This window comes from Talpa occidentalis, unplaced genomic scaffold, assembly GCF_014898055.3.
Source record: "Talpa occidentalis isolate TD23 unplaced genomic scaffold, MPIMG_talOcc4v2.1 talOcc4.4, whole genome shotgun sequence".
Classification (NCBI taxonomy): Eukaryota; Metazoa; Chordata; class Mammalia; order Eulipotyphla; family Talpidae; genus Talpa; species Talpa occidentalis.
In genome coordinates this window covers 122,428,326-122,435,688 of record NW_023604295.1, presented here as the reverse complement: position 1 = coordinate 122,435,688, position 7,363 = coordinate 122,428,326, and the positions used below count along the sequence as shown (strand labels likewise).

The 7,363-nt window shown below is 38.7% G+C and overlaps 1 pseudogene; it reads left to right on the top strand.

Moving 5' to 3' along the window:
• The first annotated feature begins 1,990 nt into the window (after window positions 1–1,990).
• The window catches only part of LOC119258240 (peptidyl-prolyl cis-trans isomerase D-like), a 7,483-nt pseudogene continuing 2,110 nt past the window's right edge, over window positions 1,991–7,363 (top strand).

Here is a 7,363-nt window from a genome sequence, read left to right as displayed (position 1 = left end):
ACAAGAATCTGAGTTACCCACAAAACTGCCATGAGTATAAAAAGAAAGCCCACCTGCCCTAGGAAGCAGGTTTTTGACCCAGATTTGTTTACCACATGGGTGCAAGGTAATGAGAAATTAAGGGTGAGAAGTGATGTCAATATCATGGTGGTGAAAAATAGTTCTCATTTTGTTCTCCTTTCCCCAACACCCCCGCCCCCCATCTTTTAACTGACTTATATTCATGAGCAAAAGTACAACTGTGCATGTTACGCACCACTCTCCAAGAAGCGTCTTTTCCACTTACACATTGTATAATAAGGCAGAAGAACCTTAGTACAGGTTGTCTAAATGGCAGGAACCTGAGGACCAGGCTCAGCCCTTTTGGCTGTAGCATAGGAGTACCTGGAGAGTGCTAACTTGACACCTAAAGACAACAGAACCTTTGTGGAAGTCTTGGTTTCCTGAGGAGAGATTTCAGTATTCTGTTCGAGGGAAAAAAAATAGTATGAATATTGGAGAGACTATGAGGGACTTTGCCAGCTCCATACCTCCCCCAAGGCAGCAGAACATAGAGATGAACTAACAGATGGCGCCTCTCATGCAGGGAAAAGGGAGAGCAGGGAGTGAATGCCTGGCTCCCCCAGTTTGAGAGACACTGCTGGAGAAACCCATTCTCTATAGAGGCCAAGGTGGTGTTGAGGCTGGACTTCTATGACTGGGGGGAGTGAGGACCCCAAGAAATAGGCACATAAGTCTATCAGAGAGCATGAAAAGGATGCAGTTTCTGCTGATTGTGTTCAGGGCTCCAGCAGAAGTGTACCACAAGTCACTGGGAATACGTCAACTGAAGACCCTCCTCACTGGCCTACTGATACTTCCTATGTCCAAGTGCCAATGCCATACCTTCTTCCACTCTGTAGCCAGCGTTTGTGCATATTTCCAAGGGTGGCAGTGAAAGTAAACTTCAGTAAACAAGGACTGAATCAGGAAAAACAGAAAGTCTGAACAAACTGGTAAGTAAAGAAATGTAATCAGTGATCAATACCCTCCCAACACAAGAAAGATCAGAACCAGACAACTTCACTGGCAAATTCTACCAAACATTTAAAGAATAAATATCAATCTTTCTCAAAGTCTTCCAAAAAATTGAAGAGATGATATTCCCAGACTTATGAGGATAGCGCTCTGATACTAAAACTACATAAGGACACTTCAAGCACACTGTAGACGAACATACCTAATGAAATTTAGATGAAAAATTCTCCACAAAACATTACCAAAAAAAATTAGCAAAACATTAAAAGGATCATAAACCATGAGGGAGTGGATTTATTCTGGGATGCAACAGTGGTTCAACATCTACAAATCAGTTAAGCGTGATACACAAAATTAACAGAATGAAACTTGAAAAATCATATAATCTGAATGATGCCAGCAGTATAAAGACATAAAAACAGCTAATTAGAAATTCAGCCACGAACTGCCTCAGCAGGAGCTGTGAGATCCAGCACCTTATGTCAAGGAACCTGAAGGACTCTTGCCCAACTGGGACTCTTACCCAAGGGACTGAGAGAAACTACTTGCAGTGGTAGGGGGGAAACCTGGAGAATGCTGACCTGGGTAGATACACACAGGAGAGAAAGAATTTGTAGAAGTCCAGTCTGCTGAGGAGATACTTGGCTTGAGAGTGGAACAGTAAAGAAATGAATTTGGACACCGCAGAGAGGGAGGACCCACTCCACCCAGGGCAACACTGCACAGGACCTTATCCAGCAGTGGTGACCTTCCCTGCAGAGGAGGTGGAAAGCAGTGAGTAATCCCTGACTACTCTGCTCGTGCAGGTCCCAGCTGGAGAAAGAAATCCATTTCTATCCAGCATCACCCTCTAGTATTAAGGTGGGATCTCCTGGCCAGGGCACGAGGTGGGAGGTTGGGGGAGAAAGGGAAGGAAGCAGTAAGTAATCAAAGGGCATTAAAGGAATGCAGATCTGCTATCTGCTTCACAATTATGGCTGGCAGTTCACTACTATCCTCTGGGACTACGCTCCACAGGATCTCCAAACTCAATCTAAGGGCATTCCCAGCACCCCAAGTGGTAAGCCCACACCTCCCCAGATCCTTTACATACACAGCTCTGAGAAAAAGTTGGGTAATGGGAATGATCTCAGAAAAATGGATCAGAAAAACCACAAACTGGAGCTACAGTGCCACCTTCTGGAAATTAAGAGAAGTTTCCCACAATCAGTTTAGTAAGAAAAAAGAAGAAAATAATTTTTAGAATTCTACCACATGAGGGAGCAAGAAGAGTGAAGCAACTCTATCCACAATCAATCTAGGAAACCTCAGAGAAGCAGTATTAAATCACAATATCTCATCTGAAGATAACCAGTAAAAATACTTCAAATGTGAAAGCAATAACACAAAAATAAAAGAAACTCTAGAAATCAAGGAAGTATACCATTTCCAAAGGATATCAACAATTTTCTAACAACTGAGCTCAAAGCCATGAAATACAGTTATCTAGCTGATAAAGAATTCAAATAGCTGTATTGAAAAAACCCTAATAAGCTATAAGAAAACTCAAAAGGATAATTCGGTAATGTTAAGAAAATATAAGTGAATGAAATGAATTCTTTACAAAGACAGAGGCATAAAGAAATAGAAATTCTGGAGCTGAATAATTCAATGAATGAGATGAATACAATAAGAGAATGTCTGTAGTAGAGTAGAACAGATGTATTTAGAAGAAAGGAATTTTGAATAGAATAAAGAGAAAGGAATAAAAATGAGTGAAGAAAACTAGTTTATCTGTGGGGCTCAATCAAACAGGGAAGTATCAGGATAAGAGGAATTCCAGAGGAAAATGATCGAGAGAAGGGAGCAGAGCATTTATTTAAAGAGATAACTGCTGAAATGTCTCAGCCCTGGGGAAAGACATGGGCATCCATGTTCAAGAAACCAATAGATCACCCTATTATCTCAATGCCAAAAGAACTTACCAAGGCACATTATAACCAAACTATCAAAAATCAAAGGTCAGAAATTAATACTGATTCTTGCTTTTCAGGGAGAGAGGAGTCCCTGGGTTAGAGCTGCCCAGTGGGCCTGTGCCCACTTCCAAACACATCTGCAAGTCAAAATATCCTATCTGTCCACTCAGGCTGAGCCCTCCAACACTAGTATACCCAGCATCTCCATCATTTGATATCGACATCGGAGGAGAGCAAGTTGGTTGAATTGTCTTTGATTTTTTTTCAGATACTGTACCCAAAACTGTAGAAAATTTTCATTGATTATGTGCTAGAGAAAAAAGGCACTGGACCTACCACTGGAAAACCTCTCCATTTCAAGGGATGCCCTTTCTGAATTATTAAGATATTTATGATTCAGGGTGTTGACTTTTCAAAACAGAATGGGACAGGTGGAAAAAGTATTTATGGTGAAAAATTTGAAGATGAAAATTTCATTTATAAGCATGATCAGAAGGGTTTGTTGAGCATGGAAATGCGAGCTGTACTGTTGGTGGGAGTGCAAACTGGTCCAACCACTATGGAGAGCTGTGTGGAGATTTCTGGACCTACTAAACATAGAGCTTCCATATGATCCAGCAATTCCACTCCTAGGTATTTACCCAAAGGACACAGAAACATCAATTCCAAAGAGCACCTGCACTCCTATGTTTATAGCAGCACTGTTTACAATAGCTAAGCTTTGGAAACAACCCAAATGCCCAAAAATAGATGACTGGATCAAGAAGATGTGGTACATATATACCATGGAATATTACTCAGCATTCAAAAAAGATAAACACATGCAATTTGCAGCAACATGGATGGCACTGGAAGGGATCATGCTCAGCGAAATAAGCCAAAAAGAAAAAGAAAAATACCGGATGGTCTCACTCATAGCAGGAATCTAGAAAACTTAAATAAGGGACCAGGAAAATGAATATAAGAAAGTGAAAATCAAAATCAACAAAAAACTATGAACCAGAGACACTTTTTGGGGGGTGGGGGCGGGAGAGGAAGGATTGGGGTCAGAATGGGGCGTTTGCAATTGTATGGGGGAATATAAAAATAAAATTTAATATTTAAAAAAAAATGCGAGCTGTAATACAAATAGTTCTCAGTTCTTTATTACAACTGTTCCAACTCCTTATTTGAATGGGAAACGTGGTATTTAGTCAAATAATTAAAGTAATGAGTGTGGCAAGAATACTAAAAATGTAGAAGTGAATGGTGGAAAACCTTCCAAGTTGTGCATAATTGCAGAGTGTGGAGAACTGAAGGAAGGGGGGAATTGGGGAATATTCCCAGTAGATGGTTCTGGTGACAATCACCCAGATTTCTCTGAGGATGCAGATATGAATTTAAAAGATGTACATAAAATTTTAAGAAGTCTTTAAATATATTGGAAATACTTTTTTCAAATCCCAGAACTGAGAGATGGCCACTAAAAAATATAAAAATATATAGACAAGTGGAAGCTTGAAAGGCTGTTATTAATAAAACAGATAGATGGCAACTGCAACATGTAGCTTTTAAGCTGTGTGCTGAATATTGGTGCTTGTAAGCTGAAGATTTCAAATTGGCAGGGAGCAATAGACAGTTGTTTGGAGACTCTTGAAATAGACCCATAAAATACCAAAGCACTGTATTGCAGAGCTTAAGGATGGCAAGGATTAAAAGGATCCGACCAAGCACTGGCTGAATGTAAGAAAGCTCGGGAGGTAGCACCAGAAGATCAGCCTATCCAGGTGGAGTTGCTGAAAGTCAAACAAAAGATAAAGGCACTGAAAGATAAAACAAGGCAACGTGTGCAAAAATGTTGCATAATAAGTAATTCAGTTTGCTTAAATATATACATTGTATATAGGCAACAAGAAAACTTGCAGGTTTTTTTTCTATTATGACACCTAATATGTTGACACTTCAGTTCTTCATCATTTATAGTTTAGGAAAACTGATAAGGGTTCGCTCTTAATAAAATAATGCTACAAAATACAGTGAATTTGATTTTTTTAAAAATAAAGTCTCTTTGCATTATTCACAAAGACTAATGGTGTCTAACCTATTTTTAAACTCTAAAAGATGTGTCTTAATAAATAAGCAGATGAAAGCTTAAAAAAATTAGTATGAAAGGAAACAATGGTAAAAGTGAGAATAACCTACCTAGGCTATCTACAGATTACTCAGGAGAAAATCTAGACTAGAAACTCTGACTAGAAGAAAGTAGAATGACATATTCAAATTGCTAAAAGAAAATAATTGCTTGCCAAGACAAAATTTCCTTCAGATATGAAGGAAAAATAGAGACTTCTAAACAAAAGTTAAGGAAGTTCATTAGCACTGGATCTGCCTTGCAAGAAATGCTGAAAGGAAAAGGTATATTGTTACATAAAAAATATAAGCTGCGGGCTTCCCTGGTGGCGCAGTGGTTGAGCACTGAGCTGCGAAGCTGCCTGCAGCCTCTGCAGCGCTGGTTCGATCCCTGGCTGCTCCCCGGCCACAGGAGGAGGGTCCCAAATGGCTCGCAGACCTCTCCTGCCACCCGCTGCTCCCCTCAGCAGTGTACTTTGGTCCTTCTGCCTGCTCTGCTCCCCTCTCTGGCTCGGTGAATTCTCTCAACCTCCCATGCTTTTGACTGTACCCAGTGCTTGTATAAAAAAAAATAATAATAAGCTGGGATAACCAAAAGAGTGGCATCTTTACAGACAAACAAAAATATGTTTCTATCAGCATAAAAGGGACTGGCTTATCTTGAGATTTATTATGTAAGCCTCATAATAACCATAAAGCACAAATCTAGAGTAAATTAACAAAAACATAAAAAAGGAAAAAGTGAGCATAATTAATGGGAAATTGCCAATTTATAAAGGTAGGCAAAAAGAAGAAAAAACAAACAAAAGAGATACAAAACTACCTAAGGTGAATGACAAAATGGAAGCAGCAGGTCCTCATATATCAATAATCATTGATATAGGTACAATAAATTTACAAATAAAAAGATCCAGAGTGGCTGGATGGATAAAAAGTAAGACCTAATGATACTTTGCCTACAGAACTCATTTTGGCTCTAAGGATACACATAGGTTCAGGGCCTTCCCTGGTGGCGCAGTGGTTGAGTGCTGGGTTGTGAGGCTGCCTGCAGCCTCTGCAGCGCCAGTTCGATCCCTGGCCACCGGCGAGGGTCCCACACACACACAAAATAAATAAATAAAGATACTCATAGGTTCAAAGTAAAGTAATGGAAGAAGATATTCTGTGCAAGTGGCAATCAAAGGAAATTTGAAATAGCCATATTATATTAGGCAAAATAGATTTCAAACCAAAACAGTAACAAGAGAAAAGAAGGTCACTATATAATAATAGAGGTCAACAATCAAGAAGATATAACAATCTAATATATATTCATCCAAGACCTAAATATATTAAGATGTTCTACATCTACATCTATATATTTGTTCTACATCTAAATATATTAAACAGATACTAACAGATCTGAAGGGAAAAAATAATCAATACATTAATAGTAGGAGACATCAATATTCCACTTTAAGCAATAAGATCTACCAGACAGAAAATCAACAAAGAAATATTGGAATTGAAACATACTATATATCAAATGGACTAATAGATATATAAAAAACATTCCATCCAACTGGCAGAATACACATTCTTCTTAAGTGCATATAGAACATTATTTGGGATAGATCATATTTTAGGACATAAAAGAAATCATAGCAATTTAACAAGATGGAAACTATACATGTTATCTTCTCTGACCACAATGGTGTGGAACTAAAAATTCAACAACAGACAAATAGAAAATCTATATTTATGTGGAAACTAACCAAAAAAAAGCACAGAGGTGATCTACAAGGCTCCAGAGCTAGAGTGACTTGAGTTCAAGTTATCTCTGCCACATAGCAGACTTCAGACAAGTTGCTACAATCTCTGAGCTTCCTTTTCCTGCTTGAGGAGAACATATCATGAGGGATGTTGTGAGACTTAAGTGAGTTAATGTATTAAAGTTTATAAGATAGACATTAAGCACAGAGTAAACACTCAATAAGTTCTAGTTGCTGTAAGAGGAGAACATCTGAGACAGAGTTTGTACCTTTTAATAGACTTTTTAAAATTGAGCTAATCTGGTCCTAAAAAAGTTTGTTCTAATGAGGAAATTAGGAAAAATGTACACATATGTGGGTCTGGCAGGTGGGTATACCATGACTTTCACAGGCAGTCATAATGTAATGTTCTGGACTCTCAAGGCACTGAGTGAGTGGTGGAGTAAAGGGAAAAGAGAAAAATGTATAGGAAAAGAAACCCAGTCAGAGTTTTAAAATGCAGTATAGCTCTTCTGGAATGCTGACTATCCT